Source organism: Numida meleagris, chromosome Z, assembly GCF_002078875.1.
Source record: "Numida meleagris isolate 19003 breed g44 Domestic line chromosome Z, NumMel1.0, whole genome shotgun sequence".
NCBI lineage: Eukaryota > Metazoa > Chordata > Aves > Galliformes > Numididae > Numida > Numida meleagris.
Genome location: NC_034438.1, coordinates 27,306,128 through 27,323,848, shown reverse-complemented (window position 1 = coordinate 27,323,848; position 17,721 = coordinate 27,306,128). Strand labels below are relative to the sequence as shown.

Here is a 17,721-nt window from a genome sequence, read left to right as displayed (position 1 = left end):
TGTTGTAAACACAATACTTTATATTTTTAAGAAAACACATACCAACATTAATTCATATTTTTACAGTATGTACATTCAAGAATCCCATTCCTAAATATTTCCATTAACTATTCTCTCAGCTATTGAGAAAGTATATAAACCTTTATACTAAAGCTGTCTGAAAGCATTCTCCTGGCTTTCAGGGTTTGCAGACAAACGGAGAAGTACATATAATCATGAGTATGTATCCTAAAAGTCAAAGGGAGTTTGATGTTTTATGAATATAAATGACAATAGAATTAGCTTTGATGCTTATTCTTTTGAAATTCCCTACCGAAGAACAGATTGAAAGAATACTAAATTTGTGAAGTTATGCTTAGAATTCCAGAAATGCCATGATAAAACTTTCATTTGAAACACAGAGCTGTCTGTAGTTCACTTACTGTCCTGCAGTCTTTACATACAAAATGTGTGGCTGAGGATACTGGGACATCCCGTGCCTAACCTTTGTACACCACCATAAAGGCTTCCTTTGCTGTACAACTCAATAGCAAGACGCAATAGCAGCATCCTGCAAGGAAATGTAACAGCAAACACACAGCAAAACAGTATCATGTAACAAAAGAGGCAAGGTGTAATAAGCTACAGTGTGTAAAAATTTGTTATGTGTAACAAATATTTTATATGATAGCTTATTCTTTTATGACCCTTGAAGTTCTACCTACAACAATATTGTCTGCTAAGATGCTTAATATTAAAAAGTATCAGATGTGCTGCTGCTAAGAAAACTTAGCTCTTTGTTTTCTTTTAGGCGTTCACTTAGGACATACTATCTCCTTCCTCTTACAGTCCTCTCCATTCTTATTTGCAGAAATGTACCTTCATGATGCTCCTTCTACTCTGTCCCACAATTTTGTTCTCAGTGACCCAAAGAATGACTATTACCAAGGGGAATCAGTCAAGCGCCTTGTGACTCTGATGGTCTGCATTTTGGATTTATCAGGAGAAAAAGTCTGACTGTGCAACACCGTGCACAGGCTACCTTCAGAGAGTTGTGTGTTACAGCCTTCAAGTGGGACACTGAGTCCATCCCACACCAACTAAATCTTCCTGTAAGTTGTATGGACGCTCTCCAATACACAAACCAGGACCACAGCTTTACTTGCATTTTCAGTTAAATTTCTTCTCCTCTATCTATAGCGAAACAATGCATGCAATTTTATAGAAGTGGTGAGCTTTTAGATTACATGCTAAAATTACTTCTTGACTCTCTGCAGCTACTGAACACAAACTTGCTCATTGTACACTTTGAATGGACACAGAGATAGTGCCTGATCCTTGATAGCACAAAGCTCGGGGCACAATTCTGTCATGAAATGTCTGCTTTAAAGATATATAAAGTTGTGTGATACTTACCAAGTTCCAGAAGTCAAATATTCCAATCATAGTTCAGAGTATGGGGATCCAAATCTCTTGTTCTTCTAATGGGTCAGTGTGTGATCCTCGATAAAATCTTTACTCTTGATACTTCTGTTCTCCTACTTTCAAAAACAGTATTTATTCTCCTTTGGATGATAACATATTTGAAGAGACACTCAAGTTGGCAGTGAGCACCTTGCACAATCTAGATTTTACAGTTCCCCCTATATCTTGCCAAAGATAAAAGACAAAACATGCTACAGATACTTAAAATAATTCCAATTAATGATACATGCATTTAATCATGATAATTTTAAAATGTGTTCATCTAAAACCTTGTACAAAATTCAGAAATTCAACTCATGTTTTTCTTAAAAATGTTGAAAAGTAAGACTGCAATTTATGCATACGCTGCTTTTAATACCTTGTGAAATACATACCAAGTTCTGAAGTGCAATAGGATTTCTATGATTCACAACAGATTAAGAAAATACCTCAGCTAGCACATAGCAGTTAATGCTCAGCAAGAAAGAACAGGACCTGAAATTTATGTTTATGTTTTGAAAACAACATCTCAATGAACATAGTAATATAAAAGTTTTATGGGAATTATCTGCTAAATTATCACACTTAGGGATACAACTTATTTTTTCATTGGTCTGTGCCTGATATTGTGAATTGATAAATGCACGTGTCCTGTTATTCTTCAGAAGGCAGACAGATGTGGTTAATACTGTAAAAAATCTTCTGCCAACAATACATAGTTCATTCATAATCACATTAACATGACCATCAATCACTAGTTCATAATCTTCATCGTTATTTCATCAATCATTAGTTCAAAAGAGGTTTTTTTAGTTTTTTTTCTAAGTGAAGAACAAAATTATTCTAAAAAGAAGCCTACAATTAATATTGCATATCTTCATCTAAGAAAAATCCTATATGAGTAATCAAATGTTTCAACTTAATTCTAAGCACATTATTTCCCTATTTAAGAAATTCCTAAGCATAATGAGTTGAAAGGCCTTTAAATTACCTTTTTAAAATAAATTCTCCTTGTTTTTCCTTTACTCTTTCCATAAAGTCTTCATGACTCAAATGTCCAAAGTTAACTTTTACATTACGGAGGCATCTTTTTGATAACTCTCATTAGAAAGGAAAAAAGTGACCACCAGAAACTAGTAACATTTAAAGTTTTTACATCTCTCAATTTTTGAAAAAAAAGCTCTTCTTTATACTCTTCTTTAAGTGTTGCATTAAGTTCTATGAAAACTAGAAATCTAAGAAAACATTTTTGACTACAACGTACAAATATGCAAGGATTTTTTTAACAGATTGTAACACAGTAAAATTATATAAACTTGTAAAAAAACATGATATTTTGATATAGGAGCACTTGTAATAGGGGTAGTCTTGCATTTCATGCATCATATGCTTTGAGGAAATAAGATAGTGCTTGGGGACAAAAAGCAAAAACAAAAACAAAAAAAAAGGATGAGTCTGAAGAACAACAACTCCAAAATGTCTTACTCCTTATTCTAATGGCTGTCTAAACCACATTTCTTGTCCATTCACTTTTCTCTTTGAGAAAAAGGCCTTAAGGCAAAGGCCTTAACTAACAGATGTGGTGCCCAAGTGTGTCAGTCACCAGCCTCCCCACTGTGTTGCCACCCCATGCTCCTGCCTGTTCCCACCAATGTTCTTGTTCTTAGCAGCCTGGTGAGGGTTCTCTGCACACCTGAGATGGATCAGATGGTCCCACACTGCTAGAGGTCTCTTGCTGTGGAAGCTCATTAGATGCTGTTGGCACAGAAAGACTTCACACTAGTGCTTATCAAATCGTTACTGATACTTCTGTGTATGATACTGGTCCATAACAAACTTAATGTAACCAAACCATAATAGATATTAAAAACTGATTAATGTGTCAGGTTTCCAAACTAAGGATACAACTACTACAGCATTTTCTCTCATACCAGCAGTGCATGGCCAAGGCAAATCTCTTATCATCCCCACTTGCTGTGCTTTTACTCTCTTCACAATGCAGTTTTGGTGCATGAAAATGTCACTTCCCTTTTCAGTGCATCTTTCCAATACAAGAAAACTGGAAGGTGCATTCCTTGACTGTGCATAGTACGTTGCTAATACAGATGAAAGGGCCTAAACCCAGCTAGAGGGCTGCATCTCTGTTAAACCCTCCCTTTAGTGTGCAGCAACTACAGAGATATCAGCAGAAAGCTTTAAAAATGTAAAGCTTATGGCACTTCTTGGAGTGCTTCTCATGCACATAAAGCCAGCTGTCATCAGTTTTATGTTTGCTCTTCACCGTGAGCCTCCCGTTCTTCCCATCTTGCTCTTTCATTGTCCCTGCAAATGATAGTACTGCCAGTGTCTTCTGTCTCAGAAATGTCAACAGGGTACTTTACGGGAAATGACAGGGATTCCAGAAAAAAACACTTGTAAAACTGTGTGGAGAGAGTATTAGCAGTATTAGCAAGATATCAAACTGGTAGTCAGCTAGCAATGGTCTCATCATTAGCTGATGAGAGGACAGGAAGCTAGGCTACAGTGGAAAAGACATAAACTAATCTTTGTCAGAACCCAGGACTTCCAGAGCAGTACTGGAGTAGTGCCCAAATTATGGAGGGCCTGGGAAACCACAAGGTGGATATACCCATTGATTCTTCTGGACAGAGAGGCAGTATGGCCAACAGCTCTCACTCCCAGGGTCAAACATGCAGGCTGCGCTGGCAGTCGAGCCACTAGGGACAAAGGAGTCCCCATTCCTCAGCTATCTGGTACAGAATGACACAGACATTAGTCCCAAACAAATGGCAAGGACTCCATAGAAGATAAATCAGCACTAAAAAGGACATACTGTTCACATGAACAACAAGGAACTGAGATTATGCACCAAGCCAATCCCACCTAAAGCTATAAAAATCCAACATATTAACAGGCATTCAGAGAACTTGTATAACACATAGCTGGACTACAGGTATCCAGAGTGCCAAGCCAAGAGGGCATCATGAGGGAGACAAAATGCTCAAGGGGCAGTGAGTGACTTGTTGTGGCTATAAGAAAGCATAATATAGGTGTTTAATAGTATTTACTGATCAGATGATAATAACTAATTTACCTAAGAAGAACTGTGTGCTTGTCTGCATACTTACACGGGTAATGAAAGAAACATGACAAGGAGCCAGACAGCACAGCCTATACTTCTGTACTTAGTTGCCTAATTCTTGATAATGTCTAGACATATCTTCTTTGCCTTCTCCCCATGGTGAGTATTCACTAGAACAAAAAAGACAGAAGACAACGACTAGACTTCAGAGAATGCAAAATGGCTTTTTTTTTTTCATACAGCATGTCTCTTCTTAAAAAAAAGATGCTGCATCTTTCACGTGAATGCATGTGAGTATCATGGGAAACTTGACAAATTCTTGGAATAGATTTTCTGAAGGTGATAAAAAAGACAGATTATGAAGGTTTTAGAAAATCCCTGGGTCACAGAGTGGCAAAGATACCTAGTGAAATACACGTGTTTGTTCTTGCACTTCTTTAGATATTCACTTCTATGAACTGGGAATGCTATGTTAGATGCATCCTCAGTCTGAAACAGTTTGAGTGCTCTTACACACTTTAGTATTTTGCCTTGCCTTTATACTATTTCATAAGATACATAGAAAATTGTTCTGCACAGTATGGATGAGAGGAACGTGTTGTAGTACTTCTTAGATATGCTACAAATGACAGACTATATCTGAAAATCATTTGGAAATGTAAAAAAAATATGAAGCAGATTTAACAAAAGAATGGACTTCATTGTATGAGATACTAGATGGACTAATTATGACCTTGTAAGAAATAGTCAAGCTCTGCAGTATTCCTTATTTCGGAAAAAGCCCTGAATCATAGAATCAGAATGGCTTGGGTTGGAAGGAACCTTAAAGATCATCTAGTTCCAAGCCCTTGCCATAGGCAGGATTGCCACTCACTAGATAAGGCTGCCCAGGGCCCCATCCAGCTTAGCCCTGAGCACCTCCAGGGATGGGACAACCAAAGCTTCTCTGGGCAGCCTGTGCCAGTGTCTCATCATCCTCTGACTGAAAACTTTCCTCCTATTAGCTAATCTAAATCTCCACTCTTTTAGTTTCTAGCCATTAGAGGTCCTATGAGGAGTGACTGGCCCAGGACACTGCTGATAATGGGCTTCCAGAACACAGTGCTGGCTTGGACCAAGCTTTCCATTCACTAGGACGCCCAAGTCCTTCTCCACAGGGCTGCTCTTAATGAATTCTTCTCTCAAAAGACGGAAGGGATAGGAATGTAATTCTGCTGAAGATCAAAAAGTGATGTCATTAAAATCTATAATCAGAAAAAAAATGATAGGAGTAGCATCTCCTCTGTTATCTTTTTCTGGATAAGAGATTTCACTATAAATTCCTTCATACAGAATCAATTATTTGTAGAAGTGTTGAAGTTTTCAGTCTGAAAACAAAAAGTAATATTTTTTGAAGTACAGGTGATGTCTGTCCAACCTTGTTTTAATTCATTGTTGGAAAAGGTTAATTATTTTGATTATTACTTGTCCATGTGCAAAGCCATAAAATTATTTTGAGGAATACAGTGTATTTTGCATCTAAATACAAATTACAATGTTTTTAGCACTACAACCGCTTTTAATGAACACATTTTTCATATTTTAATTTGGAAGGTTGTTTAATACTGTCATTAGTTACAGTAGTTGTATGAAGTGATTTAATGTTTCTACTGTTTATCTGGAAATATCTAAATGTTGCTAAGAAAAAAATGACACTTCTTCAAATATTGAGATGTGTACTTTGATAAAGACCAAAAATTCACATTCTGAATTTTGAGAAAAATCTATATATATGTATTTGCTTTGTTTTGAAGCAGAACTTCAGTTTCTGTTAGGCCTTGACTGATTAATGCAGACAGCTCTGCAAACAAATTTCATAGATGGAAGGATCAAAACATTGAAGTGATTTAACAATTTCCCATTAACAAAAGAAGCTATGACCCTCCTTCTGACATAGCAAGTGAATATGTATTTAAGAGACTGAGATGTTAACATAGATTTAAACATTCTGCAAACACATTAACTCAAGGGTAGTAATAAATGCATATATATATTTATCATTTACGCCAAGGCCTGACTAGGTTTGATTTGATCTTTCAACAAGGACAGAAACATAAAGTTCCATGATTTAAGAACACAAACCAATAGCCAAGAGATTTTATCCTTCAACTTTATGACAGGTCACTTTGTTCATCTTGTCAAGAAAATATGCATGCAAGCAACAACCTGACATAAGAGAAAGGACGGTACAGTAACAAGTAGTAAAATCCTTGACATAAAAACTTTCTTTACCAGCATAGATAGGATGAAAGTTGGTAAAGCATTACCACAGACTTAGTCACATCCTTCTGGCAACAATTTTTTTTTTTTTTTTTTGCTGAAATTACTCAGTGTCCTCCTCAGTCCTTTATATTGTTCACATGAAACTGAGAAGTCAATAAAAGCACAAATCCTCCAAGCTTTCAGTGCATTACCAGCTAAATAAAGTAACTTGTATTTGCTGGATAAATAGGGTGCGAGATGTCTACTGAAATACAGTTTGCCTTCAAATGAACTATATAAGGCGATGCTATCTGTTTTTATTAGACTTTTTATGGTTGCATCTCATCTTAGTGTTTCTGATTGACAAGGCTACTGTCATAGGTAAGTGAAGGTAAGCTCTTCAATCACCAAGAGATTCAAAGGCTGAATAGCCAAATGGAGTAGTTACTGCAAACAGCATTTCAGATTAGGTTCCCCAGTAACGGTAGAACGACTTAGTTTCATCTGTAAAACCGCACTGTTTTACTATTCAAGATTGTTCTGCTGTAGACATGAAGCTCTGCTGACTGAGGTTAGATTTTTACATACTTTCAGATTTTCCAGTGATTTTTTGTAGGCAGTTGTTAGAGCTACGATGGTTACACAGGGCCTTGAAAAATCACAGTACATCTATTTGCAGGTTGAAGATACTTCTGTTCAGTATGTAAGAGCAATTTCAGTCTGTACGGACAGCTGTAATGGAGTAGCTGTAGGGTTTGGGAGGCAAGTAGGAGGTGTTTATAGGAACTGGTATGAGAAATGTCAGTTGTCGAGTTGTGTACAGATAATAAGATGAAGGGACATGGAAGGGTTAATAGACCTCAGTTAATTACGTGCTTTACATGGCTAACAGGCAAGCACTGCTGGCCATAGATTGCAGACACAATGCTAAGACACTTCACAGACACTTCACAGGCTAGCAAAGAGATGCAGATGGGGATGCACCAGGGCTACAAAGGAACACTGCACTGCCCACTGGATATGCTGAAACTGTAACACAGCCAGAAAACAGCCTCAATCTCCATCTCGCCTGTCTCCTAAACACACATCCCAATCCAACAGAGGCGCGGGTTGTTGGCAGTGGGATTCTCACCGCTCTGTCCCAGATCCGTACTCTCGGCCGCCGCAGCCCCACCGGCCGCACACAGCTCAAGGCCGGCACCGAGATAAGGCGGCTGGAGGGAGAACGAAGGTGCCCCAGGGCCTCGGCCCCACCGCGGCCCTCCGCCTCACCAAAAAGACGTCCGGCTGGGGCCAAGCCGGATGGCCGCAACCCGGCGGGGTCGGCCCACTCCATCCTCCCCGCCTCAAGATGGCGGCAGCCAGGCAGCTCCCCCACCGCTGGCGGTGGGATTTTTATTTTCCCCCGGAGGCGCGCGGTGCCGCGACAGGCGGCCGCAGGGGGAGACGATCAGCCACCGCCGGGCGTAACTTTCCGCCTGTTACCTCCGCCAGCGGCGGCCCCTCGACCAACAGCGGGCGCAGCACGACCCCCGCGGCGGGCAGCACGCCGGAGCCGCGCTCCAACCCCCGCCCGCCGGATGTGGCGTCAGGCGGCCCCAGCGCGGCCACGCCCCGGGCCCGGTCCGGTACCGCCGCAGCCTTACGGGCCCGGGCGCTGCGCCGCTGGCACCGCGTGCCTCGCACGGGCAGTCCTGGCGCGGCGGATGAGAAGGGGCGCGGCGAACAGCAGACAGCGGACGGCCCGGCGCACGGACCCGGCAGAGCCCGGCCCCGCGCCGTCAGTCAGGGCAGGCCCCGCCTCTTCCGGGCCTCTCCGACTGGGCCGCCACCTCCTCCTCCCTCGCTCGCTCTCCCTTTTGTGAGTTATAGCAACCGTTGCCTTGTGAATCAAGCGCCATAGTCACCGTAGTCCTGGCGACTGTTACCCATCAACAACAACCGCTCCTCTCCTGCTCCTCCTCCTCCTGCTGCTCCTCACCCCCATCCTCACCCCCTTCCTCATCATCACTCACAACAACAACAACAACAACAGCCGCCGCCTCCAGCAGCAACGACAGCCGGAGCAGCACCGCAGCCCGCCTCAGCCCAGGTGAGTGCCCTGGCCGGGTGAACGCCGGCCCTCTCTCCGCGCTCCTTCCCCCGGTTTCTGCCTCCCCTCTCCTCGCAGCATCCGGCCCGGGGACGCTCTGCTGTGCTGCGCCGTGACGGCGGTGCGGCGGGGAAACGCGGGGGGCTCGGCCGGCCCCGCCGCTTTCTCTGTCGCCGTCCGTCTCGCCCGGCCCCGCCGCCTCGGCGTAGGAGCGCGCGGCGGGGGGCGGTGGGATGTGGGTGTCCGCGGGGCCGAGGGGACCGCACGGCAGAGCCGGCTGAGCAGGGAGCGGGGCTCGGCCGTGCGGGGACGGAGGCGCTGCTGGGACCTCCGGGACAATCGGGACAATTGCGTGGATGCGGTGGGTACGCGTCTTCCGTCGTCTCCTGTTCGAGCGAATGAGGAGGAAGGGGGGGAAGGAGAGAATTTTGGGGAACGAGGCTTCGGGCACAAGCTAAGATTACGTTCTTTAAATCAAAAAAAAAAAAAAAAAAGGAAAAAAAGCAAAAACGCAACACTTTGGGGTGGAGGTGGGAGGAAAGAAGCAGCGGAGATGGATCCTGTGGCACAGCGCGGAGCGAGGGCCCTTGTTCTAGTCCGTGTGGCTGCCGGAGGTGCAGGTGTTTGCCAACTTCCATAGCCTCCAGCGAGACTCTTGTGTATGCGATCGGTCACTCCGTGCTTTTTTTAGCCAGACCTTTCTTTTCTTTCTTTTCTTTCTTTTATTTATTTATATATAATTAATATCCTTTTTTATTTTAGGGCAAACTGCATTTTCTTTGTATTGTGTTTTCCTGTTTATTCAATACCCTCACCCATACGCAGTTGCAGGCTTTTTTTCTTCTTGCAGTCCTACTGCTAGGGATTATTTTTATTATTATTCCTGTATTTTTATGTTGCCAGAGTAGCATGGGGTAGTGTGCATGTGAGTTATGTTCATGCGGAGAGGACTTTTGAGTTTCCTTAAACTCTCCACAAAGAAATCTGAGACATTTCACTGTCAAACATTGCGAGTTTGTGTGCTAAGCAGCAGAGGGAAGAAATTAAAAATGTCTTTGTGATTTGTGATTTTTGTTACTGCAACTGCATTTCAAGAGGATGCTTGGGAAAGAAAGGAAGAGGCACCTTTTTACCTCTCAAGACCTTGAAGTAAAAATCAGTTTGTTAATATTTTTTCTTTTTTTTTTTAAATCTAAAATACCTGTTTCCTTTCTTTTTTTTGTAGTTGTTCATTAAGATCTAAAGACTTGTGTTGCTGGTGGCAGAAAATTATACTTTGTATCTCTTTTTTTTTTTTTTTATTCCTTGGGATAAAGTATGCTTTTGGTATCTATTTTGGCAATTAAATTATCACTGAGCATCTCTATACCCAGTTGCATTCTCTTCCTTGATGTGTCAAATCACCTTTTGGTGTGGCAGACTTTTCTTCTTTTTTGAAGTCATGACTTACTTATTTCCTTATTGCTTTATTTAATGAAATTGTTAAGGGAAAGAGTAATCAAAATGTTGTTCTTTTTTTTTTGTTATTCAAAATCCTAGAACTTAATTGTGTTTACACCTTTTCTATTTGTTTATATTTAAAGGAACTCTGTTTAAAATATAAGTTTTTTCTTTGCCATTTCAACAAGGATGTGTTGTTTTACTTCACATTGGAACTGCCAATGAATGTGATAGGGTCAATTTTTCCAAGTGGCCATCAACTATGAGACATCTTCTGTTTATATTAATATTTCTTAAAGCAAGGCAGATTGTCATTTTTTAATATTTCAGAAGCCAAGTTTGTGAATTAAAATAATTTTATTTTGGGTAATTACCAAAGACCTCTATGTTGTCATCATTTTATTCAAGATGAAACCATCAGGCGCTAATTTTGTATGTACTGCTGCAAAATAACTTTGAAAGATATTAAGAATATTCAGAGTGAGTATCAAGTCAGATATATCTGTATGGAGTCAGGAGGTTGTTTTACTACATCAGTTATATGGCAGATTTAAATCTTAATGTCATTGTTATTGCATTATGTATGTGATTCATCAGTCACTAAACCATTCCATGCATTTACTGATGCGGAAAAGATGTCAGCTCTGCACCATGCCTCTGCTGAGTAGCCCTCTTACAACAGGACAGAGCCCTGTTCAGGATGTCCTCCTTCCTGGGTGTTGAGGTCTGCTCTTGAAGGACAAGCATCCAGACCTGTGGTCTCAAGGGGAAGTGCACAGACCATGAGACAAGTTTTATCTTTTTTTTTTTTTCCTGTGCAAATAAGTATTCAGAAGTTTTTTAAAAGTAGTGTTAAAGTACATAATGTTAGATAAAACCAAAGACTTCTTTTATGTTACTTAGCTACATCTCTTTAAGCCTGCTGTTTGAAAAAACTGTAATAACGCAACCATAATCAACTCAGTAACCTGAAAGGGAAAACTGGTGACTCTTTATTCTTTCTGAAATATTTTAGTGGTCATAGATGATATCTGCTTTATGCATCTGATTCCCTTATGCCTTCAGCTGTCAAAATAGTTAGTGTTTGTGATGCTAACCAGCGTTTGAAAATAAAGTGGCTTGTGATTTTTTTATTCATTCATTTTCACGACTTAGACTGTGTAACTGTCTGTGTAACATTGTTTCAAATTGTTTCAGCATACCCTAATGACTCTTCATGGATCATAGGCTTTGTTGTGCTGTTAGCTAACTTACATTGTACTGTGGAGGAACCCTTTCAATGATGCAGTCAAAATAAATGAAATGGGAATTAAAGGTACAATGCTGTTACAAAGTTTAAAGTCAGGGTGCTTTATTTGATAATTAGGTTCAGCTTTGTTAGCTCTATCCATTTTCTTGTTTCCACCTGGTACAGTAGTTGTGTGGTAGTTTGTTAATCCCCAAACTGTCTACAACAGTAAATATTACTGTTTGTTTTAGTTTATTAAACTTTGGATTGAGAAGGAAGGCTTAATTTTTTTAATCTCTTTTTACTTGAAACATAACTAAATATCTACAATGCAATAATCTTTTAGTATTGTGGTTCCTTTTGGTGTTCTAACTAGTGTTCCTGGTTCTGGTCTTCATGCTCTTATGAAAAGTTTCCTTCTTAAAATATTCCATATTCATTATATCCAGTCTTCAAAAGCTTACTAGCTGTAGATACTGTTACATGGAATACTCTCACTTTTAGAAGCTTATTTTTTAAATTTTTTACAATTGTTTTCAATTGAAATGATATGTTGTGAATGCATCACACATCAAGCTTGTTGCCAAATAAACATGTTAGAGCAAACAAAGTATTTTTTTAAATTATGAAGGAAACAATTTTTTTTTAAACTAAGGATGAGGAATGACAAATTAATGAGGCTTTTGATCTATATAAACTAATATTGAAGATGATGCTTTTCTGTTAGACATAAATTTGGCAGTATTATTTTTGTATTTCTGGTGAAGGTGTTTTTACTTTTCTGTGCTCACAGATGCCATGTGTACTTATATTTTCGAAATTTAAGGAGTAGTATGTACACTAATTTTAGTTAAATCTAGTTGCTAGGGACAGATGGCTAGTTTAAACAGGTGTCACTTTCATTCCTTGTGCATTGTGTTGAGACTTCCAGAGGTTCACAAAAGAGCTGCCTAAAGCAGGTGGTGTTTTCTGCTTTTGTGATTAGCAAGATTTACTTTGTTAGGAAATTATTTTCCCAGTCACTGGATGTGTTTTAATAGTTAACATATTGTATCAGATTTTGAAGTGTTCCATATAGCAAAGTCATATGATACTTTCAAAAAGTGTTTTATCATCAAACTTCAGAAGGAGATGTGACTATATGAGTTTGAAATTTTGTGTTTCACGACTATGTGAACAAGTAGTGGTTTTCCTGCTTGCAAGATGAAGAGCAGAAATATAGCTCAGTGTAATGTTGTTTCACTAAATACCTTATTTTTACCATTGTATCACTTAAGATTTTATTATTATATGTTTTTTTCAATGAAAATGACATAATAACACAGAATTATTTTCAAACTTTTTTGGTCTTAATTCTTTTGCCACAAAAGTAATTTTGCTAGACTTTTTTTATTCTTTAACATTTGTAATTCTGTTAGAAAAGGTTTTAATAAATTATTTCTTTTCTAACATTACTTAGGCAGGTGATTTTTTTTTTTCACTTGGAGCTCCTCTTTTTTTCTTTTTTTATTTACTAACCGTGTGGTTTGTATAACAATGACTGGCATTTATTCAGTTATTTTCCTTACAGTAGATGCACCAGAGGGTGCTATGGTATTTGAAATATAAAAAGAAAAAGGACTTTTTTTTTTTCATTGAAATCCGGTGATATTTTATAGGAATTTAAATAAAACCTACTGGGTTTTTTTTCTGCTTTTTTTTCTGAGCGTTGTGATATAGCAAGCTCTTAATACTATACTTTTGCTTTGCAGGACTATCACTAAATCTAAATCAATGAATCACAGAATGGCTTAGGTTAGAAGATACCTTAAGATCATCTAGTTCCAACCACCTGCTTTCAGCAGGGCTGCCACCCACCAGATCAGGCTGCCCACAGCACCATCCAGCATGGCCTTGAATGCCTCCAGGGATTGGGTATCCACCACTTCTCAGAGTAACTTGTGCCAGTGCCTTACCACTCTCTGAGGAAAAAAAAAATGTCTGCCTAACTAACCTAATCTAACCTATATCTCCCCTCTTCTAGTTTAAAACCATTCCCCCTTGTTCTATCACTATCAGACCACATAAAAAGTCAGTCTCCCTCTTGGTCATAAGCTCCCTTTATGTATTGGAAGGCCACAATGAGGTCTCCCCCAAGCCTTCTCTTCTCCAAGCTAAACAAGCCCAACTTTGTCAACCCTTGTTCATAGGAGTGGTGCTCCAGCCCTCTGAATCATCTTTGTAGCCCTTCTCTGAACTGGCTCCAATAGCTCCATGTTTTGCGTTGTGGACCTCAGGGCTGGATGCAGTTCTCCAGATGGGCCCTCACAAGGACAAAGTCTGGTGCACAATCATCTCCCTCTCACTGCTGCCCACCCCTCTTTTTATTCAGCCCAGGCATTCTGGGCTGCAAACACACACAACTGGCTCATGCCCAGCTTTTCGTCCTCCAGGAACCTGAATTCCTTTTCCACAAGACTGCTCTCAATGAGTTCTTCTCACAGACTGTATATGTATCTGGGATTGCCCCAGTCCAAGTGCAGTGCCTTGCCCTTGGCCTTGTTGAACCTCATTAGGTTCCCATGGACCCATTTCTCAAGTATGTCCAGGTCCCTCTGGATGACATCCCTTCCTTCTGTTGTGTCAACTGCACCACTCAGGTTAGTGTGATCTGCAAACCTGCTGAGAGTACACTCAGTCCCATTGTCTAGATCCTTGATAAAGACACTGAGGAGTACCAGTCCCAAGATAGAACTGAGGGACACCACTCATGACTGGCCTCTGCCTCGACATAGATCTGCAGACCACAACTCTCTAGTTATGATCATCCAAACAATTCTTTATCCTCTGAATAGTCCACCCTTGTAATCTGTATTTCTGCAATTTAGAGGTAACGTGTTAGACCATGTCAAATGCCTTGCTCAGGTCCAGGTAGATGATGTAATTTGACCTTCCTTTGTCTACCAATGCTGTCATTCTGTCATGTGTCACCAGCCTTGTCTGCCACAATCTGCCCTTAGTGAAGCTGTGCTTGTTGTCTCAGAATACCTTGTCTTGCATGTACGTTAACATATCTTTCAAGAGGATGAGTTCCATGATCTTCCCAGGCACAGAGGTGATGCTCACTGGCCTGTAGATCCCTGTATTTTCCTTTCTCCCTTAATTAAAAATGGAAGTGATGTTTCCCTTTTTCCACTTACTGGAAACTTCACCTGATAGTCACAACTTTTCAAATATGAATGAGAGTGGCTTGGCAACCACATCAGCCAGCTCTTTCAGGACTGTGCGATGTATGTCATTGGGCCCCATTTGGCCTCATTTATCAGAGTGGGTAGACCCTTGCCCTTTCTTTTCTGACCAATGAACCTGTATTCTGCACATCCGGATGGCATTCCTGTATTCTTCCCAAGCCACGCCTCTCTGCTTCCTCTGCCTGTGCATTTCCTTTTTATCCCTCAGCTTGACCAGCAGGCCTTTGCTCAGCCATGCTGGTTTCCTGCTTCCTCTGCTTGATCTTTTTGTGCCCTCAGAAATGCATTCTTAAAGAGGAGCCAGCTCTGTTCTGTTCCTACATCCTGAAGGACAGTTTCCCAGGGGATCCGTGCAGTATTTCCCTAAACAGCTAGAACTGTGCTTTCCTAAAGTTCAGGGTTCTGACTTTGCTCTTTGCTAGGCCCATATTTCTTGAGGTCATGAACTCGACAAGAGCGTAGTCACAATGCCCCAGTCTGTCTCCGATCTCAGCCTGTTTTATTATCTCCTCTGTATTGGTGAGTACCAGGTTCAGTAATTCTTTGCCTGTGGTTGTTTTTTTCTGGTACCTGGACCAGGAAGTTATCCTGAATTGACTCCAGTAGTCTCTTGGGTAATTTGCAGCCTGCTGTTTTTTCCCAGAATATATCCGGGTGGTTGAAATCCTCCATCAGGATGAAAGCCTGAGAATGTGTTACTTCTTGTAGCTGAAGAAAGAAGGCCTTGGCAACAGCTCCCCTTGATTGGGCAGCAACCAGATTTATTTGTCTAGTCCCTCATTTTAACCTGCAAGTTCTCAGCCTGATTGTGCCTGTTTCTCAGATGCACATTTGCACCATCTATCCATCTCTTAACATAGAGAGCAACTCCTGCTACTCCTTTTGTGCCAGTATCTTCTAAAAAAACTCATAGCCCTTGAGTGCAGTGTTTCAGTTGTGCAATTTGTCCCACCATGTTTCTGTGATAGCAATTAGGTCACAGTTTTCTAATTGCACTATAGTTTCCATCTCCTACTGTTTATTTCCCATGGTATATGCATTGTTGTAGAGGTACTTCATCTGGGCTTTCAGTTATGATGCCTTCTTGGTGGAGCTCTCCCAAATTCCTCTGGGACAAATCTGAGGACTTTCCCTCTCTGATTCCTAAAGCAACAGTGTTTTTTGTTTGTTTGTTTGTTTGTTTTAAGGAATGTGTTACTTTGTGTAGTTTTTTTCATCCTCACTGAAACTTTCCATGGATAAAATCAGCGTTAAAGCTCAGTTGTTTATGTCTGAACTTTAGAAGGGACAGAAGTCTTAGTTGATTTGAGTCATTAATTCTAGAAGAACAGTGAGAAAGTAAAGTATTTATGAGAACCACTGCTTTTGATTTCAAAAATTCCTCAACGAATATGGGACTAATGGATTAGAATTTCATTGTTGTACATTCTGTAGTTTAATAATATCTATTGCTTTTCTGTGTACTCTAAGACTAATAAAGCAGTGCTTTTTATGCATATGGATAAATAATGGCATCTAGTTTGGTGTAATTTGCCTTTAGACATGTGTAAAAAGCTGCAAGCTGGAGCTGGGATGGTACATCTTAAGTTGCTTGGTTTTGCACAGTACTTCTAGTTGTTTTTTTTTTCTATTATACCATGGTAAGTTGTTTGGCTTTGGTCCCCTACCTTTAGATTTTGCTCCTGAAAACTGGGAGACGATGGGTGAAATACGTTGTAAGTTGAATTTAACAAAGGAATTTTCTGTGTTATAATACAAGTTATAATGAGAGTTGGAGGTTTAAATTCCAGCAATTCAAAGTTCATCTGTGAATTCCCAGTATATTTTTAATGTTTCTTTGTTTCATTTCTTATGTTTGCATCCATAACGATGCTATGTGAATATCAAAGATTGTATATTATCCACTAACTATGACGTAGTGTACTTGTACATTTTCTGACTTATATTCACTGGTTATCTAAAGGAAGGAGCTGACCATATTTTTAAAGGTTGTTGCATCCCCATGTGAACCTACTACATTGAAAATAGCTCAGCCTTTTTTGATCTCTGAGGAAACACGTAGGGCAACCATTGTGTAATGCATGTAGACTTTATGGTAGTGTAGCACTAGTTCTTCAGTTTTTGCATATTCTTCTTATTTAAATGTATTATTTCAAATAAGTTTGTAAGCTCTTTAATGTAAGAACCATGTCTTTAGATTTCAATGTTGTTCAGGTTTTGGATGCTGCCACTACAAATAATAAATAACTGGGAGCTATGTTTATTGTTCATCTGCTGAGTAAATTGTTTCTATCTTCTGCTTCATTACTTCATTGTAATAAATCTAGCTGGTTTCTCTTACATACCACCTCAGGGACTTTTTTTCTAAGCACTTGAACAGTGGATATTTAAGTTTTCGATACAACGTTGCTAAACAGAAATAGAATGGGCAAATCCGTAAGAGGTGCAAGCCCTCACTTGGACGATGTTCTACACCAGTTAAGACCTGCAATTTTCTTCTTTCTGTGTTAACTATACTTTCCTCAGAAAGGATTGAAAAAATGAAATACAATTCTTAGCATGACTACTTACATTACAGCTATCAAAGTTATGAGTAGCTGTTTATTATGATTCTGTGGAGCTAAAATTTTAAAATATATTTGTAGCTCATATGAGCTAGTTCACATATGCTGTATTTTCAGATGTGCATAGTTTTCTTTATAGTTTTAGTCTGTTGGTTTTTTTTTTTTTTGTTAATGTGTCTGTATTTTCATGAAGAAGGGAGAGAGGAGTTATGCGTATATATATCTGTTACTTTGACGATGATATTGGATGTTCATAGACTGTATGAAGGTTTTACTTGCTAGTGGGCTAGATGACCAGGGTGGTGAATTTGAGCTAATGCTTCTCGATGTGGCCTGCTGTATGCTATCTGTAAAGCACTTAGAAGAGTTGGCTTTGTACTTCCTTTCTTTCCCTCCACCAC

General features: G+C 39.9%; 1 protein-coding gene and 1 long non-coding RNA gene across 25 annotated transcripts in view; one reads left to right on the top strand and one right to left on the bottom strand.

Annotated features, from left to right (window-relative positions):
• LOC110390113 overlaps positions 1-8,547 on the bottom strand; it is a 57,394-nt gene extending 48,847 nt beyond the window's left edge. For 8 of the 23 annotated variants that reach the window (XR_002433561.1, XR_002433559.1, XR_002433562.1 and 5 more), the window contains exon 1: positions 1,396-8,366. This is a non-coding gene — a long non-coding RNA (uncharacterized LOC110390113). Of the gene's footprint in view, positions 1-422; positions 8,379-8,412 lie in introns of those variants that run through there. The other 15 variants (XR_002433550.1, XR_002433554.1, XR_002433572.1 and 12 more) reach the window with 13 other exon arrangements.
• RFX3 (regulatory factor X3) overlaps positions 8,575-17,721 on the top strand; it is a 133,616-nt gene continuing 124,469 nt past the window's right edge. The window contains exon 1 of one of the 2 annotated variants that reach the window (XM_021381307.1): positions 8,575-8,858. The gene's annotated coding sequence lies outside the window, so the exon portion shown is untranslated. The remainder of the gene's footprint in view (positions 8,859-17,721) is intronic. The other variant, XM_021381308.1, reaches the window with a different exon arrangement.